Source organism: Grampus griseus, assembly GCF_964374135.1.
Source record: "Grampus griseus genome assembly, chromosome: 6".
NCBI classification, from domain to species: Eukaryota; Metazoa; Chordata; class Mammalia; order Artiodactyla; family Delphinidae; genus Grampus; species Grampus griseus.
The window spans coordinates 101,264,896-101,288,705 of NC_139000.1; the positions used below are offsets into that span (position 1 = coordinate 101,264,896).

Below are 23,810 nucleotides of genomic sequence, written 5' to 3' on the forward strand. Positions count from 1 at the left end.
TGGACCTAGAGTATGTCATACAGAGTGAAGTAAGTCAGAAAGAGACAAACAAATACTGTATGCTAACGCCTACATGTGGAAACTAAAAAACAAATGGTACTGATGAACCTAGTTGCAGGGCAGTTATAAAGATGTAGACATAAAGAATGGACTTGAGGACACAGGGTGGGAGAGGGATGTTGGGGCGAAGTGAGAGTAGCATTGACATATATACACTACCAAATGTAAAACTGTTAGCTAGTGGGAAGCAGCAGCATAGCACAGGGAGATCAACTCGGTGCTTTGCAATGACCTAGAGGGGTGGCATAGGGAGGATGGGAGGGAGGCTCAAGAGGGAGGGGATATGAGGATATATGCATACATATGGCTGATTCACTTTGGTGTACAACAGAAAGTAACACAGTACTGTAAAGCAATTATACTCCAATAAAGATCTATTTTAAAAAATCAATTAACATACTCCATCACATCAACTGACTAATAAAGGAAAACCACATGATCATATCTATAGATGCAGAAAAAGCATTTGACAAAATTCAATACCCATTCATGGTAAAAACTATCAGTAAACTAGGAGTAGAGGCAAACTTCCTCAATTTGATAGATAATATCTACAAAAAACCTACACCTAACATCATACTAATGGTGAGAAAGTTGAAGCTTTCTTACTAAAATCAAGTACAAGGCAAGAATATCCCCTCTCATCACTCCTTTTCAACTTCATACTGGAAGTTACAGCTAATGAAATAAGACAAGAAAAGGAAATAAAAGGTATAAAAATTGGTTAGGAAGAATTAAAACTGTCTTTGTTTGCAAATGACATTAGAAAAACGTATGTAGAAAATCCAAAAGAATCAACAGTAACAAAAAAAAAAGCACCTGGAACTAATATACAATTATAACAAGATTGCAGAATATGTATTTAATATACAAAATTCATTTGATTTCCTATATACAAGCAATGAACAAGTGGAACTTGAAATCAGAAACACAGTGCCATTTATATTAGCACCACAAAACCAAATACTTAGGTGTAAATCTAACAAATTACGTTTAAGATCTATATGAGAAAAACTGCAAAACTATGATGAATGAAATCAAAGGAAGACTAAATAAGTGGAGAACCATTCCATATTCATGAAGAGGAAGACATAATATCGTCAAGATGCCGGTTCTTCCCAACTTGATTTGTAGATTCAATGCAATCCCAATCAAAATTCCAGCAAGTTATTTTGAGGATACTGACAAACTGATTCTAACATTTATATGGACAGGCAAAAGACCCAGAATACCAACACAATATTGAGGAAAAAGAACAAAGCTGGAGGACTGATGCTACTCTATTTAAGACTTACTATAAAGCTACAGTAATCAAGATGGTGTGGTATTGAAGAAAGAATAGACAAATAGATCAATGCAACAGAATAGACCTGCATAAATATACTCAACATATCTTTGACAAAGGAGCAAAGGCAATACAATGGAGCAATAATAATCTTTTCAACAAATGGTGCTGGAACAATTGGACATCCACAAGCAAAAAAAATTTAGATATAGCTCTTACACCCTTCACAAAAATTAACTCAAAATGGATCATAGAGTTAAATGTAAAACATAAAACTATAAAACTCCTAGAAAATAGCACAAGAGCAAATCTAGATAACCTTGGGTATGGCAATGACTTTTTAAATAAAACACCAAAGGCAAATCCATGAAAGAAATAATGATAAGCTGAACTTCACTAAAATTAAAAATTTATGCTCTGTGAAAGACAATGTCAAAAGAATGAGAAAATAAGCCACAGACAGGAAGGATATTTGCAAAAGACACATCTGATAAAGGACTGTCTTCTAAAAACACACGAAGGATGCTTAAAACTCAACAATAAGGAAACCAACAATCCAATTAAAAAATGAGGTAAGGACCTTAACAGAAACCTCACCAAAGAAGATATGCAGACAGAAAGTAAGCATATAAAGAGATGTTTCATATCATATTTCATCAGGGAAATGCAAATTATTTTTTTAATTTATTTTTTAAAAATTTTATTTTATATTGGAGTATAGTTGATTAACAATGTTGTGTTAGTTTCAGGTGTACAGCAAAGTGATTCAGTCATGCATATACATATATCGATTCTTTTTCAAGTTCTTTTCCCATTTAGCTTATATCTGCACAAAAACCTGTATGTGGATATTTATAGCAGCTTTATTTATAATTGCCAAAACTTGGAAACAACCAAGATGTCCTTCAGTAGGTGAATGGATAAGTAAACTTGTCCATCCAGACAACAGAATATTTTCAGTTCCAAGAAGCAATGACTATTAAGCATAAAAAGACATAGAGGAAACTTAAATGCATATTACTATGTGAAAGAAGCCAATCTGAAAAGGCTATATACTGTATGATTCTAACTATATGACATTCTGGAAAAGGCAAAACTATGGAGACGATAAAAAGATCAATAGTTTCCAAGGGCTTGGAGGGAGGGACGAACAGGTGGAGCACAGTACAGACTTGGCTGATTACGATATGTCAGTATGGGCAACTCTATGCATGTGTGGAAGCAGAGGTATGTGGGAAATCTCTATACCTTCCACTCAATTTTCCTATGAACCTAAAACTGCTCTAAAATAAAAGTGAAGCCAATCTATCAAGCTACATAGGGTCAAAATGTGATTAAAAAAAAGATTTTTAAACGGACAAACTGAAAATAATTTTTACAAGATTGAATTTATTAAATGTTAGAGTGAAATATATTAAAATTACCATTAAATATCAGAAATATAAAGATTAAGTCTTCTATGACGCCTACAGCCCATATCTGAATCCAGATAATGTGTTTCTTCAACTGAAAATTTTATAATTATAGGTTTTATTGTACATTATGTTTTCTACCTTAATAACTCTACTGATATTGTTTTATTTTTTCTGTCTTCAGCATTTTCACAGATCCATGCAAGTGACTGGAATTCAGGAGTCATGAATTTTCAAATGGCTATTTTCTCCAGTGTTCCTTTTGTTTTTAAACCTTGCTGACAATCTTTGCAAATATGCCTTTATAAAGATATAGTCTCTGGCCAGCGTGAAACAGGATTTTATAGACCTTTCCAACTTTGAGAGAGAAAATCTCACAGCTGGCAAACTCATATCCATTACTTAGAAGCCATTTACTCTTTAATAGCTTTCTGTCTCCTGTTATAAAAGAATCCCCTGCATGCTCCTTGGTTAAAGTGTTGGCAACTGCATGCATCATATCCATTTTCATGTGACATTTCTTTATTCAACATGTCTATTATGTATCAGTGACTACTCAAAGCAATAGGGAAATATTAGTAAACAAACAGAGAAACCTTCTTGCCTTCCAGGAGCTTACCTTTCCGATGGGGAAACAGACAATAAAAGTGGTAACTCAATTAATTATAAGGGATAAGTACCAAGTGATACCTGAAAGCGATAAGGGCTAAGAATATTTGAAAAGAAAAAAGGGCATCCAGAGATGGTGAATGTTTAGAGAGGATAGCTGGGGAAGATCTAACTTAGGTGACTTAAGATCTGGAAGAAGGAAGGTATCTGAGATTCGACACAGGTTTGAGCAGATTTAGTTACATGTCAGCACCCATCTGACGACCAGCACCCAGCAGCCATTGGTTGAAAATGGAGCAATGTGAACCTAAGTGCCCCAATGGGGATCAAACCCACAACCTTGGTCTCACCTGTTCCCTGTGTTAATAGAGCTCACCGCCAATTATGTCCAAGGGACTGGCCCCACAGTAGCCTCATCAGTATGTTAAGGGTATTTTACCTGTGACTCGGGTAGGACCAATGAGGGCATATGTAAGGAAGCACAAAAGCTTATTTTAGTATTATCTATTCAACTGTTCATCAACTGCCCCCAACGTATGCAATTCCCCCTTAAATGTTATAACTAAACGTATAATGGCTCCAATAATCGTGTCAGTTAGTTCACTTTATACACATTATCTTACACAGTCCTTACAACTAGTCTCTGAGGTTGACGTTATTTTCTTTTTACTCATGAGGATGCTAAGGCTCAGACACATCAAGGAATTTTCCTAAGTTAACATGCCAAGAAAGTGGTCAAACTAGATTTCATACACAGATCTAGCTGGATCCTAGAGCCTATACTCTTAAGTCTCATGCTTTGTTCAATAAAGTTGATTGCATCAGACACAGAAGAAACTTTAGTATTAATCCTGTCCACACTGAGGCCCAGAGAGATGGAGATATTTTCCAGTGACTCAAAGAAAGTCAAGGGCAGAGTTTGGAATAGAAGTCAGATGTACTCATCCTAGCCTGGAAATCTTTCTACTACAACATGTGAGGGTTATTCATTGCTATAATATAAAGCTCCAGGAGGAATAAACACCTGTCCCAGGACCTATTATTCCTTGGTGGGAATGACCATGACCTTCTGGTGAATGTTCCATTCTTTCTTTAAAATCTAATGAGATGTTATTTTCTTTGGAAAGCCATCCTTGATACTTCAGTATACTGTCACTCTCTTCTTCCTTTATATACTTATTCTTGTCTTACCATGTCATCTAAATCATATCATAACATATAAATCACATGCCTTTATCTCCTTTAAGATTGAGCTTCTTGCGAGCAATCACCACATCATTCATCTTGGTACCCTTCGTGTATAAAAACCGGTATATAGCAAGCAATAAATATTTCTGCAATTAATTATTTTTAATTTCCATTTCCTCAAGAAAACCATGATTAATACAGTCTTCTAAGTTTCATCCAAATAGAACCAAAGAGAACTTTAAAGAAATCATTATGTCCATTGTCTTTCAGCCAAGTATTTATTGAATAGGTAACTTTCCATGTTTATTTGAGCCATAAAAACCTAAATACAGAATTACTCTCAATGAAATGCAATTTTTCCTTTTATTTTTATAGGAGCCACCAGTATTCCAAATTTCTTAGCAAGAGATACCTTTTTGCAGTCTTACTACTAGCCCTATTGGTGCATACACCATTGGGAATATGCTTCTAGACAAAAGATTCTCACCCAACTCCATGTACAGAGGTTCTCCTACATTACTGTCTGTTCACATAGGTTTCTATTCCCCTGATGCATTGTTAAATATTGGAAAAAGAAAAAATCTGTAGTCAAAAACTTTGTTTCATGTTCCAAATCTTCCATTTACTTCCTAAGTGAATGTGTGTAAATCTCTCCAGCATTTTGAGCCCAGCAAAAGGGGATTAATAGTATGGGCAATAGTATACTTCTTGGCAAAGTAGTGCAAATCAACTGAGTAGTACTTGTAAAAGTGCTTAGTCCTATCTGTTAAGGGTAGTCCTAGTTGTTATTATATGTTCAGATTTTGCTCACACGCATGGCATCTACTATCCTAATATCTGTCATTTTGCCACTCCAAAGGATAATAAAATGTAAATATAAGTGAAATATCATTTTATCTCAAACTTCAGACAAAATTCCCAAATGATTTACCTTTTACAGAATTTTATCCAGATTAATGAGTAATTGTTCTTCATGGAAAGATACTGAATGAAAAAATAAGCTTTCTAATTGTTTAGTTATAATTAAAAATAAGTAGTTTGAGTTGGTAGGGTCCTTCTCCAGGGTCCTAGGACTGTGTCTATTTTATGTTATTTTGGTGAGTGCTATTGGAGTTTACTATTTTCTGATGAGGGTGTTAGGGTATTTCGTTTGGAGAAAGTTAATGAGCATATATGTGAAAGTGTTCCTTGACGCTTGCACAAGAAAACTGTGGGGACCAGAAACAGTACTGGTGTTCCCCTGCTCATCCCTTTCCTACTTATAACACCATCAACATAAAGGTCCTTCGACAGACACCTGACAAAAACTAGTAAGGACAGAACGAGCAACTCTACACCATTGTTCCTTGTAGAAAGGTAGTCTCCAGATCAATGAATCACTGTTTCTATAAGCAATCACAAGCACAGAAAATGTTATCTTGTAGTATCAAAGACATCCTTAAAATTATATTAAACGAGATGCAATCTCTGCACATTTAGCTACAATACTAATATTGAAATAGAGATGATTTGGATGTTTACTGTAGATTTTTGCTATGACATTTTAAGCACAGAGACTTTTTAAAAATATTTAATATTCCAAATTGCACCCTGCATTTATGAAATCCCTCCAGGTTGTGAAGACTGAATTTTAGACCTCCCATTAGAATACAGGGTACCCAAAACAAAAAAAAAATCAAGACAGCACATAAGAGTTTCATATATTTTTTCCTGAATATCAACAGAATGGGAACTGCATAGAAAATTCTCCACCTACAATTCCTCAGTCATGGACTTGAAAATATAGTGACAAAGTTCATCTTTACTGTGACATCTTAATGTACCTTACCCATACTCAGATAGCCAGAGCAACCAGAAAATTAACTCTGTATTTCCATATCACACTCACCCTCACTTTCTCTTCTCACCTCCTGCTTGAGAACTGTCTCTTTCCCCAAGTATCTTAAACAAGTCTTTGATTTTGTTTTTATAAAGAAAAAGGTATTGAGAATAGGATTCATCTTACATAAGGAGTTAACATAAGATTCAGGATTTCTTCAACCATTGATTAGTAATGGGATCTTATAAAATGTCAAAGGGCATTTATTCTATGAAAATAAGGGTAACAGTAAGAAACAGTACAATTTGGTGAAAGCATGTACACTCATTATAATTAAAATTTTTCATTTGATAAAAGGCCTTGATAGAGGTGACAGTATTCTCATGAACACCAATGTCTAGAAGCATTTGACATGCAATAATGAATCACTGTGGTCAGCGAGATAAAGAGATACTTTCCCCAAAAAACAAGATTAGAGGAAAGGGAATCAAATTTTACTTGCACATTTGAGGCTAATTGAGGGATATCAACAAGAACAGAGTTGGAGCTCAGAAGAGAAGGTCGATGTCTTGATAAAGATTGAACTATCCAAATGTCACTTCTAGAAACCCAGTGACAGAGTTACCTGGTCAATTTAGTGCTATTATACTTAAACCCATAGATAGATAAACAATAGATAGATAGATAGATGACAGGTAGATAGATAGGTAGTTAGAGATATTGATATATAAATGAAGTAAAAACAGCACTCAACTATAAAGCATCGTATAGTTTGTTAGTTCCATTTTAGGTCAATGACTATGAATGACTGCACAGTGGATAATAAAATTTATTTCCTGGTGGGGTGAATTGTGTGAAATTGTTATGGTTACTGATGCTTGCATGCCTCTCCTTTCATCTTGCTACCTTCAAGGACAGCCAACCTTATCAAGGAGGATTAGTAAAAATGGAAATTTACTTTTATTACTATCAACTAATATTTACTGAGAGCCTACTAGTACATGCTATCTTGTGCATTGTTTCATTCATCTTCACAATGCCCTTGTGAGGCAGGGACTATTATCTCTTTCCTCTGCCTTATGAATGAGTAAACAGCTCGGACATGGTAAATAATTCACTCCAAAGCAAGCATTAGAACTTCAATATGAACTAAAACCTAACTACTAAACCTTATGTGTCTTTCAGCAGCCCTTACTGACCATTTTTTATTCACTTAACTGGCATTTATTAAATTAGGTATTGTAGAGAAAGTGACATAGTCCTAGTTAATTACAGAGACTTTAGAGTCAGAGAAGGCTAAAATTCCAGCTTTGTCATTTACAAGCTGTTTAGCCCTGAGGAAGTTACTTATCTTCTCTAAGCATTAACTACCTCATCTATAAAATGAGGATTAAAAAGATGCATAATTCAGAGGACTGTTTTGATAATTAAAGAAAATACTGCAGACAAAATACTTAGTTCAGTGCCCAGGTCATAGTAAATATTCAGGAAATGGCAACTTCTCTAATTGTGATAAATATGCCATGGCCTCTGCCCTCGAGGACCATAGATTTAAAGAGGGAAGGTTAGATGTATATCAAATGACTGTAATAAATAACTGAAAAAGGCATTGTGAGAGTTCAGAGTAAAGAGTCATAAATTCAGTCTAGTGAGATCATGGGTATCATTGTGGAGGAGGACACATTTTATTAGGGCCTTGAGGAATTGGCTTCCGTAGGTTCAGTGACAGGGCACCCCAAGGAGAGGCATGAGCAAAGCTGGAGGCAGGAAAATACTAAGCTTGGTGGATAAACAAAGAGAACTGAGATTGACTCAAACATAAGCTCTATGCAGGAATGCAGTGGAGACCAGACTATATGTTAGAGACTTGAATGTACACCTAAGGAATCGTTTCTTTACTTAGAGGATAATATAGAACCTTTGAAGATTTTTAAGAGAGGAGTCATAGGAATGAGATTGAACTATTAAGATGTAAATGTAAAGTGTTGGGAAAAAGGAAAAGGAAAAGTACAACAATTATGTGGGCCAATTAAAGAGAATGTATGGAAGTCAAATTGAGCAATAAGGGTGCTTGAGCAAAGCAGAGCAGTGGGAGGGTAATGCAGAGAAAGGGACTATCTCTGAGGGTGATAGACACATAAACTAGACAGGAGTTGGCAAATATTAGGCAAAAGAGACAAAGAAGAAGAAAGAATAAAAGATGACTGAAATTTCAAGTCTGAGTTGTGAGGACAGCAGAGGAATTTTCAAAAGACAGCAATCAGAAAAAAAGACCAGCTTTGCAGAGCGCATGATGAGCTCTCTTGACATACTGCATTTGAAACCAGACGGCTATGTAGAGGTGCTAAAAGAACAATCAGAACCGTGTGACTGCAACTTAGGAAAGACTAAATCATGGGGTAACTGATTTGAATCATCACAAGGCAGAGAAGTGAAGTATCCTTTGCTGAATGAAAACGCTGAGGTAGAAAGAGAGAAGAACCAGGAACAAAACTGCTTGCAGGAAGGGGAAAAGAGTCACAGAAAAGACAGGGAAAGAAACCAGAATGTTAAAGCATCACAAACCCAAATAAGAAGTTACAAGGAAAATGGAAGGTCATCACAGCAAAATGGTACAGAGCAATCAATGATAAAAATTAGTAAGACCAATATTAACACTAAAAATAAGAATTCATTGGTGCATTCACTTTGCAAATACTTTCCCAGTTTCTCATGATATCAAACACAGAGATACTATATGAACCAGCAAATTCTACCCCTAGGTATCTACCCAGAGAGAAATGAAGACATATGTCCGCACAAAGACTTGTACACAAATGTTCATAGTAGCATTATTCATGATAGGCAAAAATGGAACAACCCAAATGTCCATCAACTTATTAATGGATAAACAAAATACCATTTATCCATACAATGCAATATTATTTGGCAATAAAAAGGAATAAAACACAGGACTAGCTAAAATAAGGATGAACCTTGAAAACATTACGCTAAATGAAAGAAGTTAGTCATGAAAGACTATATACTGCATTATTCCATTTATATGAAATGTCCAGTATAGGCAAATCCACAGAAATAGAAAGTAGATTAATATTTGCCTAGGGATAGTGGAGATTGAACAGAATGGGGAGGGACTGCTAATGGGTATAAGGTTTTTTCCCAGGGTTATAAAAATATTCTAAGGTTATAACTTGATGACTGGACAACTATGTAGATATACTTAAACCACTGAATTGTACACTTACGTTGGCTGAATTTTATAGTGTATAGATCAAATCCCAATAAGTCTGTTTTAAAAGGAAGAAGAATCCACTGGTTAAGTTTAAAAAAATCAATTTCTGCAAACTGATAGAATTCAAAGGCATAAAAGCTTCCGATATGAATCACATTTAAAGTTTATCAGTGAGGTATGACCATAAGGTAAATCAAATGAAATCTTAAATACGACTCTAAGATGATTCTGAGTGTCTCTGCAAATGAAATTCTGGGAATCCATTAATGTTCTCCCTGGAGGAGAGTAAAAAAGAAAGGTGCGGGTGTGACTGCAATTGCTGAGACCTGATTTCAACTTATTTACACGACTTCAAGATAATAACCCATAGATTTTTGGGAAAAGGCTAAGACTTAGTTATGACAACTCAAGTCACTGAGAACACCTTTCATCCCCAACGGACCCTTCATCAGACATCAACGGGTCCATAGTAAAGCCACTGAGAGGACACCTGGCACAGTCTTACTCTGGTGGTAACATCAAGGGCATCAACCAAAGGTTATATGTGTGGGATGCTGGAATATTATCGGATGTTATACAACTGATCAGCACCCTGCGGCATTTGGTTGGGTCTCGCGGTCTCAGCACTAAAAGTATTCAGTTATCACAAGACAGAAATGAATATGCCTGAGTACAAAAGGAATATTAATACTAATTGAATAACTTATGTATTATATTAATGACTCAAAATTTTCAGGAAAAGAATATTAAGATTAAACAAAATGTGACATTGTAATAAATGTATATACTCGAAGCAATAAAAATCCTAAATATTAACAAAATACCTCAAAGAAATAGTATAGGCTCTACTAGAGAAATAATTTCTCTTTCAAATACCATGTTTTCAGTTCTTAAAATATGGATGAGTGAATAAAAGGAGTAAATGATAAGTATTCTTATGTGTGAATAAATTAATAGATAACACATTCTTACTAAATTCCCTGACTCCAAACCACCTGGACTTATTAAAGAAACAAGTGGTTTAGGCTATTGTTTGCTTCAACACTGAACAGTGACCCAACTGATTAATGCTTGTGGAAAACCTACCCTTAAGCAGCTTTTATAAAATGAACTAGTGCTTCTGAAATTATAGAACATATACTTCAGCACCTCAGAAAACTTCTGATGGCTTATCAATGGTTAAATACCATTCTATTTCCAATCTTCTGAGCTATCTCATTAATATAATGAAACTGAGACACCACAGCTTCAGGGCCTACATCCCCTGTGATTCTAAGATTAATGTGTAGAGCACAGCCCTTCAGAACAAGGAGCGTAGAGCAGGAACGTACTGCAATTTATCAGCTCAATGGATTGATAATGAATTCAATTCAACAATTTTTTGAATGCCTACTATGTGCCAGACACAGGATTGTTCTAAAGGATACAGAGAAATGTAAATCATAAATACTCTATTCAATATAGTGAGTGGGTTAGATTTAAAAGATAAATTTAACTTTGAGTAATATAAATACTAAAAGAGGACTAAAATAAAATGTACTTTCAAATTTTAAAGTAAGAAACACGTTTGAAAAATCAGGAAAGCTTTCAATCAGAAAATTATCTTTGACAGAAGATTAGAATAATACCATCTTTTAAGAATTTGTGTGACAAGGATATCACATCTATTTTCTCATTTAATCCTAGAAATAACACTCTGAGGGAGGTATGAAAATCTCCATTTTACAAATGAGAAAACCAAAGTTCCAAGACATTACTGAATTTCTCAAGTTCACGCGCAGTCAATAAATAGAATCTGAGTTCAAACCCAAATCTATCTAGTTCCCAAGGTTTAACCAGGTCAGTATAATGGCTTTAAAAACACAGAAAGTTGAAACAAGCAGAACTGGTGTCAAATTTCCTCAGCTGTGGAGGATTAAAGTGCAAAGGTATATGAACCAAAGACGATGTCAGTAATCCACACAAGCACAGTAGGAGAGAATATTTGAGTGCGCAAGGACGAAAGAGGGCTTTGAATGCCACTTTGGACCTTTTTGGTGACAAATGCAAAACCACTGAAGACTCTTAAAAAGGGAGTAAAATCACCAGAACTCTTATTCTAAAAGACTGTCCAGATAACAGTCTATAGAAAAGATTATACGTTGAACAATAATATCCATAAAGAACACCCACTCCCCAATTAAAATTATTAGTGGTAATTAGAAGCGGATTGTTTATTGAAAATGTTGACTATGGGTAAAAAGAGGAAGTTTGGAAAGGGTTTGATGTGAATGAGCATTTTATCGAGTGAAACTCTGAGAGATAAGAAGGTGTTAAGAAATATTTATAAAATTCTGCCAGACTCACTGTTTTGTGGTGATTATCCATCCTGGACTCTGAAGAGCCAATAATTTCTCTGTCCACATCAAGATATTTTTCTCTCCAAGTGATGCTGTTGTGTTGAAGGACACATTTTCTTTGAATAGTTTCAATGGACACTTTATAATATATTCATTGCAGATTTTAGATCTATTAAGCATATTTTTCTCATTTCATCTTCAGATCATTGTTCATAATCCATTATTTGTTGAAAACTTTCCAAACTAGGGATTGTGTTGAGTCCTGGGGACAGGAAGAAAAATAACAAAGGTTATACAGCATACCAAGGGACATAGACATGTAAACAAAGCATGAAAATATGTTGTATTATGAGTGTATAATAGACACATAGAAAAATCTCTACATATATCCATCAGGATCTCACTATAACCATTTCAAATATTTATAACAGAGAAAATGTAAGTAGCTGGCTACTCAGAAGAGGCAGGATCTGAGCAGCTAAAGAGTGAACAATAAGATAACCTAGAGATTTTCTAAAGCAGACAGCCTCTACCAATCATAGATGGGAGAAACAAGGAGAGGAGGTGATTGTAGTGGGTTGAATGGTAGGCCTCCCCCAAAATATGTCCACATCCTAATACCTGGAGCCAGTGAATATTATCTTATTTGGAAAAAAGGTCTTTGCAGATGTAATTAAAGATCCTGAGATGAGAGTATCTTGAACTAATCAGGTGGACCCTAAATCCAAAAAAATTTTCTTCCAAGAGACAAGAGTAGAAGATGCAGAAAGAGAAGAGAAGAAGACCATGTAAAGACAGAGGCATAGATTGGAGTAATGCTGCCATAAGCCAAGGAGCACCTGGAACCACCAGAAGCTGGAAGGGACAAGGAAGAATTCTCTTCAAGAACTGTTGGAAGGAGCTTATCCCTACTGAAACCTTAAGTTCAGACTTTTGGCCACCAGAACTGGGAGAGAATACATTTCTATTGTTGGGAATCACCAAATTTGTAGTAATTTGTTACAGCAGCCCCAGGAAACTAATACCATGTTGTTACCAAAGCTAGGGTTCCCCACTTGGAGCTGGAGCAGAAGCAAGCATGTCCAGAGGGAGGAATCTCTGAAGGAACATACTCTACTAGAAAAGTCACTCAATGAAGGGACGGAAGGGAAGAGGCCATCCCCCATCTCCTGCCAGTGATGCCAGCCACAAGCTTCAGCTGCTATATAGGAGCTTGGAGAATGCAGCCTGGAAAAGCCAGTCCCCCACCACGCAGAGAAGAACCAGCAAGGACAAAGAATATTTCTAAGAGCCACAGTGTCAGCACCAGTATGCTATGGGAGCACAATGGATAAGTAAAGCTTGCTATATCAAGGCATTTTCAGAGAAGGTGGAATTTAAGCTTAATCAAGATGAATGATTAGAAATTCATCAGGCAGTGGAGGAAAGGTATTGAATGGGAAGAAAAAACATGTGCAAAATGAAGTTCAGAACCCTATGCAGTCTTCCTGTCCTCCACTTTTGTCCTGGTCCTCCATGTGGAAAACAAATATGGACTGAGTCTAATTGTTAGGGGCAGGCCATGTAATTAGTCTGGGGTCTAATCTGAAGACTAAGCCATTTTAGTTTCAGGACAGAGAGAGAACAGGAAATCCCACTGGGGAATCCAAGCTCGAGTCATACACTCCAAATCAGTTTTAACAGAGAGGGCTGGGTTAAGTCCTGTGGCAAGGCTGTGTTAGGTAATAGCTGATCCACAGTAGAAGCGTATTTTGATTCCTACTTGGTTTTCCACCTTGTGTATATATCTTATACATTGTGTATAGGGAACCCCAGTGGAGATGAAGTGAGGAGTAAGATTTTCAATCCTCTGCCCTATTCCCCAAAAGAGAGGTTAGTTTTTAGTTCATTTGATCCATTCATATGTAAATGTTCATTATTCAGTTGACGTACGTTTCTAAAATTTAAAATAAGTATGGGCATGAGACAGAGGTTTGGAAATATTCAGATAGGAATTTAAAACAAGGCATTGGAATGATACCATCTAGGTAGAAGGTAGATGAGGACTTAGGACAGGGCTCTAGGGAACCTCCCAGTGACAGACACATTGCTGTTGCTCTTGAGAGATTCTACCACTATTCATTGGACACCTGCAACTATGTGGGCCCTCTTCCCTTACCTTAGGCCTGAGCCAAAGTTATTAATAGAAGCTTAACTTTAAACCATTAGATAACCCTTTACTGCAGTATCTATTCTACAGGGTACTGGAAGAGATTGGTCAGAAAATGACACTGCAAAGCCATTGCAGCTCGGTAACCTTTTTTTTAATCACCAATTCTACCTGGATTTCAACAAGATAGATGAAGAAAAAAGGTGCAATTATCTCCCTTGATTTACACTTCCTGAAAATATAACTCAATCTTTAAAGCCTGCACTCTTCTATTTCTTGCTTATTTGATCCTTTAAATCCTGTTCAAACGAAAATATAGTTGATATTTTCTTATTTTAGCTCTCTTCTGAAGCGACCTTGAAAGGCTAAAGAAGATCTTACAGTACTTTCTTTTCTTGGGGTCTTGGTAAAAGAGGATGAAAATGCTGACTTGTCAGCTAAACAGCATCGGATGGTTACAAATGAATGCAGCCCTTCTCAGGGGACAAGACTGTATCCAGGCAGAGGCTGGCAGCCCTACAGCACTGCACATAAATGAGTGATGCACTGCAGATAAAATGGGAATCAACCTGTTTTCTGGGCAGCAAGCCCGTTCAAGGAAGAAATTGTGCTCTTTCCTGGAAGCGCGCCATCCTCCTTGTCTGCATTCCCCAAATGCCTTTCATTTCTTTAAGAACATATCAAATAAAGGACTGGCCTCAACGAAGAAGCCACTGTCCTACAAGCGGGGGACTTTGACCTCTCCAAGCAGTTATCAAACTGCATTTTCTGAAGACAGAATCAGCTCCAACGATTTAGACATATTGGGAATGTCTGTTTCTATACTGATTCATTTCAAAAGATGTTTATAAAACATCCCAAGTAAATCTGACTGAGAACATTTATGTCTATTTTCTAGCATTTCGAATGTTGATGGTAGCTTTAAAATCTGTGATTCTGTAATAACGAAGATCTTAAAGACAAAAAAGGTTTTAGAGCACTTTGAGTCTAGTGACGTAATCTATCCCTACCAGGAAATTTCCTTTACAGCATTCCAGGAGGTATTTTCCTTTGCAGCGTTCCTGGAAAATTCTGCTTTGTCCAGGGACAGGAAGCCTACCCACTATAAGACAGCTCATCTCTTTGATTCAAAGTTCTAACTAACAGAGTTCCTCCTCATAGGAAGCCAACATGTACATGACCTATCTTCCCCCATCCTGCCACTCTGTTGGATCCTACCTGCTCTTCTACAGGAGAGTGTTCACAAATTCCAAGGCTGCTTCTGATAGGCTGCCACCAAAATGGTGGCGCCCACGTTGCGGTCCTTTTCCTCAGGCAGGTGGTCTGGAGCCCCAGGCCCTTCAGGAGTCTTGAGCCTGGGGCTGCGTGAGGCTCACTCCGGCGCTCAGGGGCGGCCGGCGGTGCAGGTGTCCGGGGGTGTGTTCAAGAAGTTCTCCCCCGGGCTTCCCTGGTGGCGCAGTGGTTGAGAGTCCGCCTGCCGATGCAGGGGACACGGGTTCCTGCCCCGGTCCGGGAAGCTCCCACATGCCGCGGGGCGGCTGGGCCTGTGAGCCATGGCCGCCGAGCCCGCGCCTCCGGAACCTGTGCTCCGCAACGGGAGAGGCCACAACAGTGAGAGGCCCACGTACCACAAAAAAAAAAAGTTCTCCCCCAAAAGGGGTATGAAGATAGAATTGCCAGAGCTCTTCCACTGTGGCAAGGCGGGAAGCTTTCTCCAGACCATCTACTGTTGCCTCATCCCACGGCCGACTTGTTGCCTCTTGTGGGCCGTCCGCGGGCGCAGCTGCGCCCCTTTACCTACAAAGCGATTGCGCAGGCGGGAGGGGCCATTGCGCCTGCGCAGAGGGCTCCAGCAGCTGATCAGCATTTCTTTGCTGATGAGCCGACCTGCAGTTTCACAGCGCAGCACTCTATGCCCTTCCGAGCAGCTGTGGGCGGACGCTTGCGCATGAGCATCCAGACTCGTCGGCACTAGAGCCCTGAGCTCATGAGGTCGAAAGAGTTCTTATACTGAATGCTCCAGGCCTATGAACGAGTTCTTACACTGAATGCTCCAGGCCTATAACTTCTACTACCTGTTCCAGCGTTATGGCTGTTGATCCGGCTGGGTGGATCTGATGAGCTAAGCAATCTCATGTCCGGGTATGATTTCATCCACAAGATGACTGGAGAAGACGTAGTTGGAATCACTGTTCCCCTAATTACAAGTGGATCAAAACCATGAAAGTCATCTGACAGCGCTGTTTGGCTACACAGAGTTAAGATACCTCCCTTTGAATTGTATCAGTTGTCAGGCAGCAAGATGATTCAATAGAAAGGTACCAAAAGCTCTTCACTTTTCCACCCCTTCCAGAGATTAATGACATAATGCAGCAGCATGTCACAGAGCCAGAAAATCGGCGTCCTCAGAAACGACTTGCTGCAGAAGTAACAAAGTTTGTTCGTGGACCAGAAGGGCTGGATTCTGTGAAAAAGTATACACAAGCCCTTTGCCATAGTAGGATAAATGCACTGGAGGTTACATCTGATCAAGAGTTAAAAGAGTTGTTTAAAGAAGCTTCATTTTCTGAAGTAGTTCTTAACCTTGCAACAAGTGTCCTAAATATAAGCTGCAAAACAAATGCCATTTCGCATGGTCCACGAGGGTACTGGCTAACAGAAGGTGGAGTTGGTATTAATCAGAGACAAGCAACAAATCCTGAGAGTGCTAGTTGTTGGACCACATATACTTGAGAATGGACTTTCATTCTTAATAATGGAAAAGGAATTTCTACACTATAAAACGGCTTCAGCTATGAGGAGAAACCCTGGTGGTTCAAACATCCATCATTCATTCTCAAGATATAAGAAGGAACTTATACGTTTGCTTATGCTAATCAGAACAACAAAGAATGGAGTATACTCTAGGCTTCACACTGTAAGTAATTTCATTTTTTTATAAGGGCATTTTTAAAATTTTATTTATTTATTTATTTATTTTTGGGTCTTCGTTTCTGTGCGAGGGCTTTCTCTAGCTGCGGCGAGCGGGTGCCACTCTTCATCACGGCGCGCGGGCCTCTCACTATCGCGGCCTCTCTTGTTGCGGAGCACAGGCTCCAGACGCGCAGGCTCAATAGTTGTGGCTCACAGGCCCAGTTGCTCCGCGGCATGTGGGATCCTCCCAGACCAGGGCTCGAACCCGTGTCCCCTGCATTGGCAGGCAGACTCTCAACCACTGCTCCACCAGGGAAGCCCAGTAATTTCATTTTTTATGTAAGCTGGTTTATACATAAGGTGTTTGTGTGATGATGAAATATTTTATTTCCTGATCTGCAAACACCAACGACCATGATTTCCTGGGTTAATCTTTTTTTAAAATTATACTTTATGAAACAATTAAATTATGTCTTTTTTATCCTAAAAAAAACCCCAATGCTTCTCATTTTACAGAAGCACAGCATTCATACTTACACATGTATTATGAAGGATGTGCCTGCAGTGAAACTGACCAGTACAGCACCCTCCCTACGGTACTGCACTTGTGCAATAAATGTTAGCGTCTCTTTGATAATAACCTCTGAAATTTGAGTAGCACTTGATAATTTCAAGGGACTTTTTGACATACTCTCTTAATTAAATAACTCCACAAAGTGAGGAGGAGGGTGTTATGATCTTCATTTCTCAGTTGAGGATATCTGTTCATTCCACAAATATGTATTACATGTATGACACGTGCCATACACTGTTCTAAGCATTCAGATTGACACTGAGAAAGCAAGACATCTGTTCAAGCTCATGCAGATTCTAAGGGGGAGATTCAGGACCCTACATGCAGATCTTCATATCAAATCTCATTGTCTTTCTATCACATAAGTTATCATGTTTCTCCAGAGGTGGAAGGAGACAGGGCTCCATGGTCCTGGGCAGTGAGGGTTTAGTGAGAGACAAACAACTCTATTTATTGGTACAAAAGCATCCAGTCGGCTTTTTAGTAGCCCACTCTTAAATAAGAATTTACAGTCAACAATTATCACATATTTGAGGAAAATTGTATTATAAAAGACAGAAATCACATAAAGTAACAGGAAGGACACAGAGATAGTACAGGGGAAAAAAAGTTTTTAAACCTATATTAATACCTTCCAAGAGATAAAAGATATTACATCCATGAAGCAAAACGAGGATGCTTCAAAAAAAATATTAAGAGAAGAGCCAGAAAGAGATGTTAAGAATTAAAAATGAGGGGGAAAAAACCCGTAAATTTGAAGAAATCTCCCAGAATGTAGGACCAAAATATAAAGAGTTAGAAAATGGAGAGAAAAGATAAGAAAATTGGACTTTTCCAGAATGTCCATCATACACACAAAGGAGTCACAGAAAAAGTGGACAGAGAAAATAGAAGGTAAGAAATTATCCACGAGATAACTGGAGAAAGTTTCTCAGACTTGTAGGATGTGAGTTTCCAGATTGGAAGAGCCCATTTCGTGCTCAGCACAATAGATGAAAATAGACCTACACTAGAACCCCTGAAAATTTTCAAAAGACTGGATATTAAGAAAAGATTCTAAAACTTCCAGAAAGAAAACTGGTTTCTTGCAAAGGATCAAGAAATCAGATAATGTCAGAGTACCCAGTAGCAACAATGGAAGTCAGAGGACCATAGAACAATGCTTTCAAAAAGAAATTACTTTCAACTAGAATTTTAGTCAACCAACTTTCAATGGAATAAAAGGGGAGAAAAAAAGACATTCTCAGATACTTTTTTAAAAAGCTACAAAATCTGGAAAGTAGGATGTTCAACCAAGCAGCTGTGTGTGTCAGTCCACGTTGGAGCATGTCAAAAAAAATCCTGGGATATTTATTTTTTAAAAAGATATTTTAAAATACCTAATGAATCTGAACATATTGGGAGACTTACATCACTGAGAGAGAATTTGGGTATAACTTAATGATAGATGCATACAAACTAAATCAAATGGTGAAAAGACAATTATTAACTCTAGGGCGAACAAAAATACATCGATGAGAAACAGAAAGCAACTATGGTATATATACAGGGCTCAGCTATAACGTATGTTTTACAATGTGAAGATAAAATGTTTATGTCACCCAGTGGTTCCCAGAGTGTGGTCCCTCGGCCAGTCCAACAACATCATGACATCACCTAGAAATTTGTTTGGAATGCACATTCTCTGGATCCTCCCTTACTGAATCAGAGGGGAGTAGGACCCACAAATCTGTATTTACACAAGCTATCGAAGTGATTCTAAGGCACTCTAAAGTTTGAGAATCATTGATCTGACCAAAGTTGTAAAATCTAAACTAGAGAGAGTGACAGGCTTTTGACATGTATGTGATGAGGATGGGCAGAGGAGAAATTCAGTAACTAATGCTTAAACCAAGCATTAAGAAAAACCAAGAAATGCAATCTAAGCATGGTATTTAGAAGTAGAAAGGGCAAGAGAGCACCCTTATTTCAGTCGATAAAATAAAAACAAAATTATATAAGAAGCACTGACCTGCTCAGTCCAACTGACCTGATGTTCTCGGGCCCACCAAAATTAAGGATGTTTTCTCTTTGTAAATTATAAAGAGTTCCTAATCCACGAAAGAGAACTTGCTTATAGGTAGTAAAGATGTATGTTATTTTTATACATCTTACTTTAAAAATCACTCAGACGTCATAAACCATGGATCTTATATTGCAAAATATTCAGTTACAAATTGGTATTACTTTGTTATCCTGTAGATGAGGTTTTTCATTGAACACCAACATATGGGGAAAAGCACGGCACCATGACTTTCATTACTGAGCATGGTACGATGTGGCAAGTTACATATATGTGGGATTAAATGAAATTAAAGAGGTTATATATATATTTATAATATATGTGTGTGTTATATATACATATTTATTTATTTATTTAACCTTTATAACAATTTTAGGGAAAATGTGATCATCTCTGATTTAGAGATGAGGAAATCCCGGCATCAAGAATCATTGAAAATATTTAGCATCACACAAGTGGTGGATGTGCCTTCCATGACCCCCTGTTAAACTAGATTTAGTTTGTAATTATTTGTACTGCAACTAGTCAGATGGGGCAGCATCTGCAGACGACTACAAGATGCAGAGGACACCATCTTTCTCTTTTGATACAAGGAGCTCAATAAGTTAAAACGAGCAAGTGGCTCTGCAATTTTCTATGTAATCTTTAACAAAAAAAGTAATTTATTAATCACCAAAATGTCACAGGCAGTTTACTAGCCAGTGAAGATATCTTCTTTTTCTAAAAAATCAGACATAACTCTAGACATATGGAGTGAATGGGGGAAAATCTGATTCTTTAACCTTATTTGCCTTAGAATTCTCCTTCAGGTTCCTACTGGCTGTGTGAACACGGACCTCCCAGACTCTGTATTAAAGGCTTCCAGGGCCCACCTTATTTCCTGTCCTGTTTAGCATACAGTCTCGACTCTAAATTATGCACCACGGTCAGGAATCAGCCTTGGTTATAAGAATTGACTGACCAGGGAAGACAAGGAGATTGTGTAGACACTCAAGCTCACTGCTGTATTTTTCTTTTTTTTTTTTTTTTTTCCCGGCGGTACGTGGGCTCCTCACTGTTGTGGCCTCTCCCATTGCGGAGCACAGGCTCTGGACGCGCAGGCTCAGCGGCCATGGCTCAAGGGCTCAGCCGCTCCACGGCATGTGGGATCCTCCCGGACCGGGGCACGAACACGTGTCCCCTGCATCGGCAGGCGGACTCTCAACCACTGCGCCACCAGGGAAGCCCTGTATTTTTCTTTTTAAAATAAGTATCACTTGCATCCTTTACATCCTCCTCACATTCAAGCCTCGTTCTGGATCTTAGAAATGTCATGTCAAAGACGAGCAGCCCAGGCCCTGACTTTTGAGATAATCTTACATCCTTAGCAGATACAGGCTCCCAGCCTCTGCCCTGCAGCCCCTGTGACTGCTTCCACTCAAGCTGCTTCCGTCTGGATGCTGGGTTTCTTTTGTTCAGAACACTCCACCCTCAAGCTGACTTAGTTCAACTGCACGTCCACCCTGAAACCATTTCACTCAGGGAACCGGGGCGGGGCAGACACACCTAATTTCACAGATGAGCAGGCCCCTGATAAAAGCTCAGCAACCATGCAAAATGATTACTAACGATGATGTAACAGATTTCGAAGTGAAACTGACGTGATGTTTGGGGGTCTGCTGAAAATAAGGATGTTTTCTCTTTAGGGTCTGAGTATAGTTTGGTTCTTTCTATTGAGGTGAGGAAGAAATTGCAGAATCCCCAAAGATAAACTCACTATAACGATCCATAAAAGCAGTGTCCAAAACTATCCAAATCATTTCCAGCTTATCGCCCATCTTCTGCATGAAGGAAAGACCCAGGCATTTCCCCAGAGGCCCAGGCCCCATCACTGGCTCAGATGGCTAGTGACCAGGCAGACAGACAGCAGACCCTGCTGGCCTGCCCTGGCATCCGTTCCAATAGGGGACAAGTCACACCATGAGAATGGGAATCAAGTGTTCTAACCCCTTCTATTACTTCTCTCATCAAAGAAATGTATCTTCTCAATAAGACAAGTTTCTATTCTTTTTTGAAACCTTTCTTATTGTGAAATGTAAAAATATAGCACACTTACAGAAAAAGGCATAAAATATAAATGTGCAGTTTAATGAATTATTGTAAAGTAAACATCCCTAAAACCACCTCTGAGGACAAAAAAGGAATATCCTTGCATTCCAAAAGCACTCAACATATGGTTCCTAATTAAAACTCCCTCCTATATCCTGGAATAACCCTGACCTGACTTTTATGGTGATCATTTCCTTGCTTTTTATTATACTTTTAATAGTTATGTATGAACTTCCAAATAATGTGGTTTAGTTTCGCTTATTTTTAGCTTTATATAAATGGAATTGTACAGTATGTATTTTTAGTTTGGCTTCTTTTACACATTATTATACATATTTTTTCATTATTATATTTTTGAGATCTCTTTACACGCTTGACTAATGAATGCATAGCAGACACTTATTCATTTTAATTGATGTATAGTGCTTCTGTTGATAAGCATGTGTTTTTTTCTCATTTGGGCCATTATGAATAACACTGTTGAGAATATTTTTATACATATCCCAGTTCACTCTGAAAGTCATTAATAGACATAAAAAATGAGCAAGTCTGAATTCAAAGCCAAAAGAGACTTTTAAAAGGGAATTTTCAGATCCTAATACATTTTTTCTCTTTTGTTGCAAATGTATGTTAATCCTGAAGACGTATGCACAGACCCTATTACCTTACTATTCTGTTTGTCCCACCTGCTTTCTGTGAGCTAGAAAAAATACTTTCATGACTATGTTAGGGGAATTGGGGGTCCTAAACGCCTTTTTTCCAAGGGACTCTCATAACACCTGAGTTCTAGAACAGCTAGGCCACTATCTGCCAGTGATATAAGACCTAGGGAAAGTGACTTGACATCACTGAGTTTCGATTTTTCTTTTATGTCAAATTCAAAGGGGAATCAATTATTATTATGCATAAATTACGTTATATCGAAGGCATTTTGCCATCTGTGTAGCTAACTAGCTTATTAAAGCACTTCAAAAACTTTGTGAAATAGCTATTACTATCCACATTTTCTACTTTACTATTTCTATCATCTCCCAGAGCTGTTTTAGAGAATAAATAAAAGAATATATGTTAAGTGCTTAGCACAGAGTTGAAATTCAGCACACATTCATTACAATTGATTTTGTCTCATCACAGTTTGTGCATTTTTTTTTATGTTTCCAGACACTAAATGCATTGTACACGTATCCGGCCAAATCTGGCTTGTCATCGTCTTTACTTATGTCTGATCCTTTTATTTTGATTTGTTTCAGCCTAGAGTTAAGTGTGGGAACAAGAAAACAAGAGAAAGCACAATTAACATAGAATCTAAACTGAGTTTTCACCCAAACTTATTAACTTTCTTTAAAATATCTTCTGTAAAATTAACTTTCACTGATTAAAACACAGTGAAAAACTGGAATCCAGATTTTAAAAGTAGCTGTTATTTAAATAGGCCCCATGTCCCTGGAAAGTACTGCTTAGGACTACGTATCCATTCAGGTTCCTAAGAAAAATACAGAGAAAACTGTGAGTATATTTATGGCTACATTTAACATCTATTTTTTCTTCCATGCTTCAGGTTTGGAGCTTTAGCACATTATTTCACTGTGATAGGAAAGTAAAGCAATTTCTGTGACCCTAGTATACAAGGCTCATCTTGACACCGGATTAGGGAGGGAGGCACTCAGTCACTTTGAATCCATGTCTTAGAACAGGAGGATGCTGTCAAAGAAGAGAAATGAAATAATTACAGATCAGGTTTTCTTTCCCCCACCCATCCCTGCTGGTTTCCAGCTGTTCCTCTGCTCTAATCTTTTGATGGCCAACGAGATAATGCACCTTGCTAACAAGATGAAGACTCCTTGGGTATCATGGCTGCCGATTCAAACTCAGAGGGAAAAGAAGTGTATGAGAGCCATTATGCAGGAAAAATATTTATTGAGAACAAGCTGTGTGTAATGCGCTGTGTGAAACAATATCAGCAAGCATGGTTCAACTGTCAGATCATGGAGTTATTGAATAGATTTTTACCTCTACCACTCAGTATTCTAGATAATGCATAATTATTGGTTTTAAAAAAAGAATAGAAATAACATCTATC

The 23,810-nt window shown here is 37.8% G+C and overlaps 1 pseudogene across 1 annotated transcript; it reads left to right on the plus strand.

Annotated features, from left to right (window-relative positions):
• The first annotated feature begins 16,141 nt into the window (after positions 1-16,141).
• LOC309824214 (tyrosine--tRNA ligase, mitochondrial-like) lies at positions 16,142-16,891 on the plus strand (annotated as a pseudogene). Its single transcript has one exon. The product of its transcript is annotated as a tyrosine--tRNA ligase, mitochondrial-like (transcript).
• The last annotated feature ends 6,919 nt before the right edge of the window (positions 16,892-23,810 follow it).